The sequence below is a fragment of the Lissotriton helveticus genome, chromosome 3_2 (genome assembly GCF_964261635.1).
Source record: "Lissotriton helveticus chromosome 3_2, aLisHel1.1, whole genome shotgun sequence".
Classification (NCBI taxonomy): Eukaryota; Metazoa; Chordata; class Amphibia; order Caudata; family Salamandridae; genus Lissotriton; species Lissotriton helveticus.
In genome coordinates, this window is record NC_136062.1 from 42,635,035 (window position 1) to 42,649,003 (window position 13,969).

The 13,969-nt window shown below is 48.5% G+C and overlaps 1 protein-coding gene across 2 annotated transcripts in view; it reads left to right on the forward strand.

Moving 5' to 3' along the window:
• The window catches only part of COPS2 (COP9 signalosome subunit 2), a 441,002-nt gene that overhangs the window by 236,726 nt on the left and 190,307 nt on the right, over positions 1-13,969 (forward strand). The window lies entirely within an intron of this gene.

Consider the following 13,969-nt stretch of genomic DNA (forward strand, 5'->3'; position numbering starts at 1 on the left):
CTCCCACTGACAATACTCACTACAAGCATTGGGGTCTGAAGATAGCAAAACTCTATAATTCTAAATCGGCACATCTTATCGGAACATTTCCATATGGTCACTCTTTGAGAAGTGATAATATTGTTGCAAATAGGAGATTTATGGAAGAATTAGATCTAAAAGACTCCTACTTGCGTACAACCATCGTCCCTCACACTGCAAATACCGCCAGTTTGTTTTCCAGAGAAAACACGATCAATTCAAAGTTCTTCCCTTATGAGTTACAACCGCCCCACAGGTATTCACAAAATGCTTAGCAGTGGTAGCAACACATCTGCACTAATAAAACATTAATGTATTCCCATAGCTAGATGATTGGCTGATATAAAACTTTATAAATAAATAAATAAAAGCAAAAAGCTTTCAGGTTTGCAACCAACATACACAAAAAACATTAACCCTGAAATATTAACCCCTCTGCTGCTACATTAACCTCTCCGCTGCTAAGCCTTTTCCACCCCTGTGCTGAACCTTTTTTTGGCAATTAGCCCCCTGTAACGTTTTGTCCACATAAGGTGCACATGTCTGATTTGGGCCCCTTTTTCCAACACCTTGAGGATTCTAAATGTCCCCAGGGCTTGAGGATGGATTCACCTAGAGGGGGACCCAGAAAGTAGCCAGAATACAGCTAAATGTTTTTTGGGGGATTTTTTTAAATGGGAAAAAAGTGCTGCAGAAGAGTCTGTTTTTTTCTTTGCATATGGCATCAACAAAGGGTTTGTGGTGCTGAAATCACCATCTTCTCAGCTTTCAGGGACAGGCAGACTTGTTGGAAAACCAAAATCTTCTACACAGTTTTTTCAATTTAACTGGGACATAGCCTATTTTTGCTATTTTGTGTGTTTTCAACCTCCTTTCAGTTAGTGGTAGAAATAGGTGTGAAAGCAATAATGGATCCCAGAAAGCTATATATTTCTGAAAAGTAGACCAAATTCTCAATTCAGTTAGGGGTAATTTGTGTAGACCATTTCAGGCTTTTTATAGAAACTAACAGTTGAAAATAAATAATAGTGAAATTGAGTTAAAAAAAAAACCAGCCGTTTGTACCAACGTTTTCACCTTTAACAAGACCCTCCAGGATTTCGCGATTTCGCAAAAAAATAGCGAAATCGGCACTTTTGTAAAAAGGCCGTGCTTTTTACAAAAGTGGCCGCGAAATCTAGGCTATGGTCGGAGTCTCAGGGTAGAAATACGAACTTGAGATAAAACAGCAAAAGGTTCGCGTCAGTATATGTGCCTAAAACGTTGTACAACAACTTAAAGGGCACATACTCACGTCCTTATCGAGGTCTTGGCTCCAGGAACCCGGGGTGGTTGTCTGCTCATGGAGCCTGTAACTTGCTGGTGTCTGCCGATGCTGAACCTGCCGCTCGGCCTCTTTGAGCTATGGAGAGAAGCATGGCCCACCCCTGTACCAGCCCACGGCCCCCCGCCCAAAAAAGATAAAAACTGTATACTACTGGTACGAATAAAGCTTCAGAGGAGCAAGAGTTAGAAGGGGCTTACAGGGTTACCTGTTGATTTAGCAAGATATCACCCTGTATATTTTTTTTAACTGTACCGAGGCTGCACTTTATAGGGGAAATTGTCCAAAAAAGACAACATTTTAAAGCAATGTGTTTTCTTTTGTCTTTTTGGACCCATTTCACAGGGGAACCAATGAAGTTAAAAAAGAGGGCAGGCGCAGTTTATTGAACTCAGTTTTCAGCAGGTGAGGAAGAGAGTGAGCTAGAGACAGAACGAAGGGAGGGAGAGCGAGTGAGGGGGAAACATTTTTTCTTTTTAAAAGAAAAAATGGGGGCACACTGGAAATTTTGTTTTTACTTTTAAAAAGAAACAAGCATTATTTGCCGCTAGAATGCCGCAAAATTTCACTTTTTGTGCCGCTAAATTCATGTTTTTGTGCCGCTAAATTTACTAATTTATGCCGCTATATCCTGGGGGGTCTGTTTAACTTCTTCTAAGTAGGAGCGATGATTTTTGAAAGCAATATACAGTTAAATCCACTGCAGCCTTCTGGTTGTTGGGATATATAGGACTTGTAGGTTCACCAAGAACCCGAGGAACCTAGGAACCAATAACTGAGCTGCGTCTTGCATTGGTTTTTCTTTGTGTACCGGGTATATACCAATTTATTTGGTAAAATATAAAGAGTGAAAAATAGGTACCAAGGAAACCTATATATTTCTGAAATGAGAACAAAATATAGAGTTTAGAAGCAGTGGTTACTTGCATTGTGGGTACCCATACACGCATGTGAATTAGAGGTCATTTTTCAAAATTACTTTTTTACAAGGCATTTTTGGAAGGTAGAAATGCAAAGAAAGTCAAATGGTAATAACACTTGTTCTACTATTCTGTGTTTTCCCAAGTCTCCCGATCAAAATGCTATCTCACTTGTGTGGGAAGACCTAGTGCCCGCGACCGGAAGAGGCCCAAAGTGCAATGTGGACACATCACATTTTTCCAGTTAAAATAGACCTTTTTTTGCAGTTTGCCTAGCTGTGGTTTTTGAACCCTAGCTCAGCCGGCACCTAGGGAAACCTAGCTAACCTACACATTTTTTTTTAAAACTAGACACCCAGTGGACTCCAGGATTGGGTGACTTGTGTGGCTCTGTTACTCAGAATCCCTTGCAAACCTCAAACTCTGTCAAGAAAAAACACATTTTCGTCACATTTCTGTGATGGAAAGTTCTGGAATCTGGATGGATCGACAAACTTCCACCCACCCAGTATTCCCCAAAGTCTTCAGATAAAAACTATACCTCACTTGTGTGGGAAGGCTTAGTGCCTGCGACAGGAAATTGCCCAAAGTGCAACGTGGACACACCACATTTTTACAGTGAAAAGTGACCCTTTTTTTGCAAAGTGCCTAGCTGTGGAATTTGAACCCTAGTGCAGCCGGCACCTAGGGAAATCTAGCAAACCTATATATTTTTTAAAACTAGCTAGCCAGGGGAATCCAGGATGGGGTGACTTGTGTGGCTCTCACCAGGTTCTGTTAATCAGAGTCCCTTTCAAACCTTAACTTTGTCAAGAAAAAACACATTTTCCTCACACTTCTTTGATATAAAGTTCTGGAATCTGCGTGGATCCACAAACTTCCACCCACCCCGCATTCCTCAAAGTCTCCCGATTAAAAATGGTACCTCACTTGTGTGGGTGGACCAAGTGTCCCCTCAGCAGGGAAGGGCCCAAAAAGTATTGTAGATACAACAAAATCACCTATCACAAAACAACCTGGTTTTGCAAGGGGGGGGGGGGTCACCTGGGTTTTTGGCCCCAGACTCTGCAGCCATAAATGGAAACCTACCAAACCCACACATTTAAGAAAACTAGACACCCGGGGAGTCCAGGGATGTGTGGGTTGCGTGGATCCCCCAATGTTTAACTATCCAGAATCCCCTGCAAACCTCAAATTTAGCTGAAAAAAATCACATTTTCTCACATTTCTGTGTGGGATCACCATGCAAACACAGATGTCCTACCATTCAGCATTCCTCTCAGTCTCCTGAGTAAAATGATACCTTACTTGTGTGGGTGGGCCAGGATCCTGTGACGTGGAAGGGGTAAAAATATAGGGATTGAGGGGACAGCACATCAAACTCTAAGCACTATATTATTTTTAAAATACATTTTTAGGCGTTTCTGCTTTGGACACCCACACAATTGAGGTCTCATTTTTATAGGAAGACCAAGGGGACCGCTGTGTGGTAGGACATTTGTGTTGGCACGGTGATCCCACACAGAAATGTGAGGAAAATGTGATTTTTCTGGTACATTTGAGGTTTATAGGGGATTCTGGGTACCCTTGCCATTCAGCCATCCCTGGGGTCTAGTGGCTTCTGCTCCCTTCCCCCCAATTAAGGGGCGCAACCCTTCCCCCAAGGGGCCGCTCCCAGACATCGCCAAAATTGATCTAGAAAAGAAAATCCTGGTGTCTAGTGGCTTCTGCCCCCCTTGTGGGCAGATGGCCCTAAAAACATAATAAGGCCAAAATAATCACCCTAGTACTAGGGATCGACTCTTGCACAAGGTGGCACACCCCGACATTGCCGAAATTGATTAATAAGAAATCCCTGGTGTTTAGTGGCTTCTGCCCCCCTCCCCACCCCATTGGGGCAGGTGGGCCTAAAAACATAAGGCCTATCTGCCCCACAGAGGGGTTGCAGAAATGGCCAAAAGCATTTACCCCAATAAAGGGGAGTGACCCTTGCCCAAGGGTTGCTCCCAAACATAAAAAAAAGAAAACCCTAGTGGCCTAGTGGGGCACACAAAATTAAAATAAAAATCTGCCAATCTGAGCCCCGGGGGGCAGAAAAGTAAAAAATATCTGAAAGAGACCATTAGTTTTAGTTTGCTTGCCTTAGAATTACCGTCAGACTGGATCCGGAGAATGTTTCTCTTAGCAGTACCCCTGTGTGCCGGTAGGTGGCGTCGGTCGTGTCCGTCATCAGCGTTATGGTCACCGGGATGACGTTGCGGTGTCTTAGACGCCGCCCCTGCGGCTGTTATCCGTTCTTTCTTTTTCTGCGCCACCCTAGCGCACATCTGGAGAGAGCTTGCCTCTTAGTCACTTTTTGATAGACCTTTTTCGACTTATGTTGACAACTTTTTCGAGTCTTTGACTCCTAGTAGTACGAGGGATGTCCCATCGTCTGACCGGCTTCAAGCCTTATGACTCCTGTCGCAAGCTGATGTCCATCATGGATCCGCACCTAGTGTGCCGTTAGTGCCTGGAGCGCGACCACGATCTGAAGTCTTTGCCGAAGCGGTCCTGAAAGCTTTTGGAAGCCAGCAGTCTGCTTGAGGTCCGGGTCAAGAGGAAGGTCTCGGACCGATCGCTGAGCCACCATCACGCTTCTTCCTCCAAGTCTTCGCACTCCTCGTGTAAGTCGAAGCACAAGAAGAAGGCGAAGAAGCTGCTCTTCGCCCTGTCCGTCTGCCGACGCGACACAGGACCCGGAACATCATCGCTCTCCGGCTCCGTCTTTGGAGCCTGCTTCTGGGAAGGCTCCGTGCTTCCCTTCTGGGTGGACGATCAACTCTTTGTTGGATATGTGGGGGTTAATCAATCAGAGTACTTTTAAAGCGCGCTACTTACCCGTGAGGGTCTCAAGGCGCTGAGTAGAGGGGGTGCCGCTACTTCTCGAAGAGCCAGGTCTTGAGGAGTCTTCTGAATGCGAGTAGGTCCTGGGTCTGCCGTAGGTGGGTAGAGAGGGTGTTCCAGGTCTTGGCGGCGAGGTGGGAGAAGGATCTGCCGCCGGAGGTTGTTCGTTGGATGTGGGGGGACGAGGGCGAGGCTGGCGGAGCAGAGCTGACAGGTGGGGGTGTAGAAGCTGAGTCTGCTCTTCAGGTAGGCTGGTCTGGCGTTGTGGAGTGCTTTGCGTGTGTGGGTGAGGAGCTGGAAGGTGATCCTCTTGTCGACGGGAAGCCAGTGTAGGTCTCTCAGGTGGGGGGTGATGTGGCTGCGGCGGGGGACGTTGACGATCAGTCGGGCGGAGGCGATTTGGATGCGTTTTAGTCCTCGTAGGTGTTTGGCTGGGATTCCTGCATAGAGTGCGTTGCCGTAGTGCAGTCTGCTGCTGACGAGGGCCTGTGTCACCGTTCTTCTTGTTTCGGTCGGGATCCACTTGTAGATCCTGCGGAGCATGCAGAGGGTGTTGTAGCAGGAGGAGGAGACGGCGTTGACCTGTTTAGACATAGAGAGGGAGGAGCCGAGGAAGAATCCTAGGTTGTGTACATGGTCGGTGGGTGTCGGTGCTGTTCCCAGTGTGGTTGGCCACCAGGAGTCGTCCCAGGCTGAGGGGGTGCGTCCGAGGATGAGTACCTCCGTCTTGTCCGAGTTGAACTTAAGACGGCTGTTCCTCATCCAGCCGGCGACGGCCTTCGTTCCCTCATGGAGGTTGGTTTTGGCGGTGTGCTGGTCCTTGGTGAGGGTGAGGGAGAGGATGAGCTGGGTGTCGACTGCATAGGAGATGATGTTGAGGTCGTGTTGGAGGGCCACTTGTGCGAGGGGGGCCACGTAGACGTTGAACAGCGTCGGGCTGAGGGATGAGCCCTGGGGAGGCCGCAGATGATGTCGGTGGCCTCGATCGGAAGGGCGAGAGGCGGACGCCCTGGGCTCTGCCGGAGAGGAAGGACGTGGTCCAGTCAAGGGCCTTCTCTTGGATTCCAGCTTCTAGGAGGCGTGTCTTTAGAGTGTGATGGCAGACCATGTAGAAGGCGGCCGACAGGTCCAGGAGGATGAGGGCTGATGTTTCGCCATTGTCTAGTTGGCGTCTGATGTCGTCAGTGGCGGCAATGAGGGCTCTCTCGGTGCTGTGGTTTCGTCTGAACCCAGACTGGGACGGGTCCAAGATATTGTTGTCTTCCAGGTGGCGGGCCAGTTGTATGTTGACGATTTTCTCGATGACCTTTGCCGGGAACGGGAGCAGGGAGATGGGCCGGAAGTTCTTCAGGTTCTTGGGGTCCGCCTTGGGCTTCTTGAGGAGGGCGTTGATTTCGGCGTGTTTCCAGCTTTCCAGGAATGTCGCTGTTTCGAAGGAGATGTTGATTACCTTCCGTAGTTGGGGTGCAATGGCAGCGTCTGCTTTGTTGAATACGTGGTGTGGGCACGGGTCTGACGGAGATCCTGAATGGATGGAGTTCATGACCTTGCGTGTCTCGTCGTCGTTGACGTTGGACTAGGAGGTCAGGCGGTTGGCGGTGGTGGTGTTCACAGGGGAGGTGGGGTCTAGTGTAGTCGGGCGGTCATAGTGTTGAAACTGTCATGGATGTCAGCGATCTTGCGTTGGAAGAAGATGGCTAGTGAGTTGCACAGTTCTTGTGAGGGCGGTATGTCGTTGGCGCTGGGGTTGGAGAGTTCCTTTACGATGCTGAAGAGCTCTTTGCTGTTGTGTGCGTTGTTATCCAGGCGGTCTTTGAAGGAGGATCTCTTGGCTAATCTGATGAGGTGGTGATGTCTGTGGGTGGCGTCCTTGTGGCAGTTTCCGGGGTGCGCGTTTGGAGGTCTGCAGCTCGTCGGTGAACCAGGAGTCTCTCTTGTTGGCGTGGTTGTTGAAGGGTTTCTTGAGTGGGGCGAGGGTGTTGGCGCAGTCGTCGATCCACTGAGGTTGCAGGCTGCGGTGTCTGGGTTGGTGGGGTCGGTGGGTGGGGTTTGGGCCAGGGTGGTGATCAGATGGTCTTCCGTGACTTTGCTCCAGCAGCGGCGAGGTAGCTGGTTTGTTGAAGGTGAAATGGATACAGTGGTGGTCGGTCCAGTGGAGTTCTGTGGTGTGGTCGAAGGCGACGTGGGTGCCTGTGGAGATGATGGGATCCAGCGTGTGGCCAGCGGCGTGGGTGGGTGCGATGACTGGTTGTCTGAGGCCGAGGTTGTCGATCAGGGTGGCGGAGTTGGCGCGTTGTTGTTCTCGAGGTGGAAATTCAGGTCCCCGAGGAGGATGTAGTCCGTGGAGGCGAGTGCGTGGGTGCTGGCGAGGTCGGCGATGGAGTCGCTGAATTAAGCTCCGGGTCCGGGTGGTCTGTAGATGAGTGTTCCTCTGAGGGTGGTGTTGGGATCGGTGTGGATCCAGAAGTGCAGGTGTTCGCGGTGTTGAGGGTGTCGTCTGCGTGGGTGGCGACCTTGAGGGTGGACTTTTGGACGATGGCTATTCCTCCGACGATTTAGTTGGCGCGATCCCTTTGGGTGATCTTGTAGCCGTCCGGGATGGCTATGGCGATGTCTGGCGCCGAAGAGTCATTCCACCAGGTCTCGGTCAGGAAGGCGACGTCTGGGGCGGAGGTGTCGAGCAGATCCCAGAGGTTGACGGCGTGTTTGCGTGCGGAGCAGGTGTTGAGGAGTATGCAGCGGAGGTGGTTGGGTCCAGTCCTTGGAGGTTTGGTGGTTCTGTCGCAAGTGTTGCTGCAGGTGTGGCAGGAGAAAGGTCCGTGAGTCAGTTGTGGGGCGGCTTGGAAGCAGGTGTGGTTTCGGCCGGCGTTGAGTGCGTAGAGGGTGCTGGCGTCTTAGCGGAGTCTGGTGTTGTGGCGTTCGCGGGGTCCAGGTGTTCTGGCGCTGGGCGCAATCCAGGCGTGGTCAGGCGCAGACGGGTGCAGACGGGCTTGCCTTCGGCGCGCCAGCGGCGCGGCCTCTGCGTGGCCAACATAGGAGGGGGTGAGGGAGGGAGGGAGGAGCAGCTGGGAGGTGGAAGCGGGGTGTCCAATGGGGAGCAGGGGGGCGGGCACGCAGCGGCGGGAAACAGGCGGGTGGCAGGAAGCAGGGCACGAGGCAGCTGGCGGCCATGTGGTGGCTTGGGAGCGACCTGCCTGCAAGCAAGGTCGGAGGTCGCTCCTACGCCACTGCGCGGCCCCCTTAAGAGGGTGGGAGAGGGAGGGAGGAGCAGCTGGGAGGCGGGAGCGCTGTGTCCAATGGGGAGCAGGTGGATGGGGCTGCAGGGATGCAGCGGCGGGAAGGAGCGGGAAACCAGGCGGGCGGCACGGAGCAGGGCACGAGGCAGCTGGCGGCCGTGTGGTGGCATGGAGAGCGACCTGCCTGCGAGCAGGGTCAGAGGTCGTTAAGAAAGGTCGGGCTGCACAAAAACACACCATCTCTCGATGGGTTGGCCTTTGCATTAAATCTGCTACTCTTGGGCAAAGAAGGAAGCCCCAGCAGGTCTGCGTACCCACTCCACCAGGGCAATGGCAGCTACTACTGCTTTGGGGCGTGGAATTCCCGTCTTTGACATCTGTCAGGCAGCCACGTGGGCATCTTTGTACACATTCACTAAACATTATTGCCTGAATAGTCAACTATGGATAGATGGCTACTTCGGCCGTTCTGTTCTCCAGGACTTTCAGGTGTGAACTTAGTTCGCAGACCCACCTCCGGGATTGGCATTGCTGGGGTATCTATTCTAAGTTAAGGAAGTTATATCTAATGGTCTCTTTCAGACAGATGAACAAGTTACTTTCCTTCACTAATGATGTATCTGTAAGAGATATACGTTAGTTATAGATTCCTTACTGCCTCACCAGTCCTCCCCGTTCTGCTAACTGACTTTTAGAGTTAGGAACTCCCTTTCATGGCCCTAGTTATCTGCACCAGTGATCAGTGTCTGTCATGACTCTGCGCTTCTGGCGTGGAAAGTCGTGTCAGAACTGACGTCAGCGCGCAGGGGCGGCGTCTAAGTAGACACAGCGACGTCATCCCGGCATCCACGATGCTAACGACTGACTGTGAGTCGACTGACGCCACCTACCAACGCGCAGGGGTACTGCTAGGAGAAAAATTCTCCGGATCCAGTCTGAAGCCTGGGGGTAATTCCTAGGTAAGGAATCTATCACTAATGTATGTCTCTTACAGATCCAACGTTACCAAAGGTAAGTAACTTGTTCTTCAGGGCCTATGGGACTCCAAATAAAAGGGTCTCCATATAAATCACCTAGAGCTTCAAGCAGTTCAACTATCATTGAAAGCATTTCTACCTTACCTCAAAAACGTTTGTCCTAATCTAGATTGACAATATGACAACCATTTGCTATATATATAACAAGCATTTGCAATGCAATAGGTCTCGCATTAGGAAAGTTTGAGCTATTGGTATTGTAAATGGCTAAGTTTTTATTTATGTTTTTTTTTTAAATAGCTAAATTAATAGCTTTGTCATTTACAATGCTAATAGTTATAACTTTCGCAAACGTGATACCTATAGCAGGACGAGACAAGGATGCCCACTGTCAACACTACTCTTTATATTGGCCCTGGAACCACTCGAGATTGCAATACGCTGCTCAGACAAAATACAAGGCATTGACATTCTAGCCCGCAACCTCAAGATAATACTTTATTCAAATGACATACTTCTTACAATAGTCTCATCATGGAACTCCATGCATCCGCCTTCTCTGGGGCCTCTGGTTACAAAATTAACGCGAGAGCTGCAGTCCGTCGAAAGCTCGCGCCGCCGGCCTGCGACCAGGAAGTCAGGCAGGCCGGCCGGGACAACCGGAAACAGGAAGTAGGAGGGCGGGAGCCTACCCCGCCTCCCACGGAAGAGCCGCGATTGTTTAGAGCACCGGAGCAGGCAGGAGCCTACCCTGCGCCCCGGTGCCGAAGAAGGGAGGAAGAGTCCTGCTGCTGGTGAGAGCCGCTGCACCAAGGAAGCCGGTGAGTGGGGCTTCGCCTTGTTAGGTTGGGCTGCGAGGTCGGGGGACATGTGTGTGCGCGCGCGCGCGGCGGGCTGTGTATGTGTCTCGGAGTCTCTGTGTATGCGTGTGTGTGTGTGTGACTGTGGGGGTGGGGGGGTGTTGCCTGTCTGGGTGCCTGCGTGTCTGTGTAAGTGCGTGTGCGCGCGCGTGTGTGTGTGTGTCTGTGTGCAGCTGACTTGCTGGGAGTATGGGAGGGAAGTGCACGGCGCGGCGCAGGACTGAACGTGCGCGTTCGCGCACACAAATCCAGGGAAAAAGCTCGTAACACCCTCTTGTCCTCCTTCCCTCCTGACAGGCAACATTAGGTCTCCAGCTGTTACCAGCTCGACCTAAAAACAGGGGAGGGGGCACTCTTTACATTTATCGCGACTATCTCAGACCATTGGGCGCATAGGAATTTGTCACAACATTGATCTCCTAGCGGAACCTGTATCGGGAACAGGCAAACAAGTTGCATACCTCCTCAGCAGGACGCAGCAACATGTCTATGAATGAGAACTCCACCCCAGAGTCCTCCTACCATACTTTCACAACTGGGGATTTGCATAAATAGACTTGTTCGCAACCCCAGAAAACCTCAAAATGCCCAAACTTTGCATCCAGGTACTCACACCCACTATCCAAAGGCAATGATCTATGGATGTAACGGTCAAGGATATTTGCTTACGCTTTTCTGCCTCTCCCTCTACTTCCATTTGTGGTGAGAAAACTCAGGCAGACCTCCCTCCAACTTGGGCACGTTAGCCATGGTTCACAACACTACTGGAACTCTCACAAGTTCCCCACGAGAAACTGCCTCACAACCCGGACCTTCTTACACAGAATTATGGCGAAATCAGACATCTTAATCCCAAGGAAATGAACCTTGCGATATGGCTCCTGAAGTCATAAAGTTTTTCCCTACCACAACAATGTATGGAAATTCTTAAACGAGCTTTTAAGCCTGCAACTAGAAAATCCAATTCTTCCAAATGGGAAAGATGTGTTTTATATTCTCCACGTCAAAATATAAACTCTTTAGATGTTCAGGTACAAACCATTATTTGTTATCGGATACATCTTTAAACCTTAGGTTTAGCCTACACTTCTGTTCGCCTGCACCTTGCTGCCACAGCACTTTATCTACAAAACAGACCGCATATGTCTTTATTAAAAATTCCAGTTGTTAAAGTCTTCATGGAAGGACCCAAGAGTCATTCTCCCTACACTTCCACCAGCATCAGTATGGAATCTTAGCATTGTACTAACAAGGCTCATTGGGCCTCCATTTGTGCCACTACATTTCTGCCAACCCTAATACTTATCTTGGAAAGTAGCCTTTTTAACAGCTATCACTTCACTCAGACGTATCAGTGAGCTCCAGGCCCTAACCTTAGAAAAGCACTTCTTTCAACTACACAATGATACAGTAGTGTTCAGAACAAACCCCAAATTTCTTCCCAAAGTAATATCTTCTTTTCATATTAATCAGTCAAAAGAATTGCCTCCCGTCCCCACCCACCCCCCCCCCCCCCCCCCAACAGAACTCTATTGCGGAAAGAGCTCTTCATACTCTAGACATTAAGAGCTGTACAGCTTTACTTTATTACACAGACAGAACGAAAGCATTCAGGAAAACTAAGCAGTTATTCATTGCTTTGTCACCTCTTCTCATTGGAAATCCAATATCAAAAAAATGTATTTCCAGGTGGATAGTCAAATGTATTCATACCTTTTATGCTAAAGCAAGGATACTCTTATCTGTACCCCCTACGGCTCATTCAACTCGTAAAATTGGAGCCTCTGTTGCATTTTTCCGGAACATTCTCATTGCTGATATTCATAAAGCAGCAACATGGTCTACACCACATACTTTCACAAAACATCACTGTGAATATTTCTGCGCACCAACAATCCATTGTTGGACAAGCAGTGCTTCGTACTCAATTTCAAACCACTCCAACCCCCACAGGCTAGCCACCGCTTTTGGAGGGGGACTGTTTTACAGTGTATACACAGCATGTGTATCTATAGCCACACAAGCCTCGAGCTGATTGTTACTTACCCTATAAGCATCTTTTCCTGGCATGTAATGCTGTAGATTCACATGCTTCTTCTCTCCTCCCCAGATGCCTGTGTAGGTTGCAGTTCGCTCATTTATTTTACTTTAATTCACATTATTAGCATGGACATCACATCACTAATTCTCACTAGAACTCCATTTTCACCCGCGTGTATCAAAACAATCTAACAATGAAGTTGGTGCCCATGCACACTATGACCAACGGGAGGAGTGGTATGACATTGTGTTTCGAGAATCTCCTTAGAAGAAAACCAATTTGTGATCATCGGAACCCAACACTAGATGGCGGACTTAGGCACAGCTTGTGAATCTACAGCACTGCATGTCAAGAACAAATGCATAATGCTTATGCTGGAGTATAGAAATACTATTTTAGTCAAACTCTACCGTATCCATAAAGCACAGACTCGTACACTTAAAATTTCCAAATTGATTATACTGCTCGCCAAACTTTCTACATAGAAGAGACCCCCTCTAAACTCTCAGATTGTGTGAGATGTTCCGGAGGCCCAGCCAGATTCTTCCATTTAGCAGAGGAGTGTCCACCCTTAAATGTTTACTGATCTGAAATTACACAACCCATAGGAAAGATACTTGACTCAAAGGTAAATTGCTCGCCCAGACTGTTATTGATGGACAGTTTTAACCCACTCCCTTACATCAACCAGTCTGGCAGTGGTGCAGATCCTTTTGGTGAAACCCAGACTGTTGGATGAAAGGACTGCCGCCTAAACTGTAAGACTAGTTTAAAGATCCTGTGCTGAGATGCGGAAGCATACATCAATTTGCAAGTATACCAAGCGAGGCTCCGAGAAATTTGGGGCCCACTTAGACATTACCTAGATGGCAAAGCTGAAGCTAATACTCCTCAACCGCTAGATGGTAGGGTGAAAGTGTAATATGTAATAATAAGCATTCCTGAAGACCTGTCATTTCTGTGACTGTATGGAACCTTATTGTACAATGGTCTGTTCTATGGGGGTGATAGACAAGTTTTAAAGTACTCCCCATCTATTTTTATACGTATGCTTAGATCCGATCTTTTGCCGTTTGGCAGAAAATACTGTACTGGTTGAGTTGCATCTATTGGGGACCTGAAGGTTTGCTTGTTTTGATAACATTTCAGAATTCCTTTTCTGTGACGAGTTGAAGGAAGTAAGAGATTTTTGATGGATTGGGTCTTAGTTCCTAGTGGTCCTATCTCTTGTATGTGAAGTGCTTTATACGTTCTTCTTGAGGTGCCTATCTGTGTTTTTAATGCTTGTGATAAAATGCATCACAGAAAGCTTATGATTGGGGTATCTCAGAGTTAAAACACTCTGGGTCACAACCCTTTGCAAGGATCCTTGATAGCTCTTTGATGAGCAGTGTGCATCCACTATATGAGTGGTGTAGGTTTGTTTGCCGCTCTCTAAACTTTGTTATACAGAGAAAGAAGGATTTTATATTCCTCATCTCTCAATTTGAGTGTGATCTTGATCTTGTTCAATAGTACACTTTTCCTGTGTCTAGTTTTAGTTGATGTTTTTAATGGAATTTTATTCTCCAAGCGGTTGTTTGTTAGATGGAGTTTATTGCGATGTTGGAGTCCAGTGTTGGAAGGTCTCTAGTGTACAGCTCCATCATGCACACACTCAGCATCTAGATCAGAATTAAACAATCCTACAGAACTAGAGGGTGA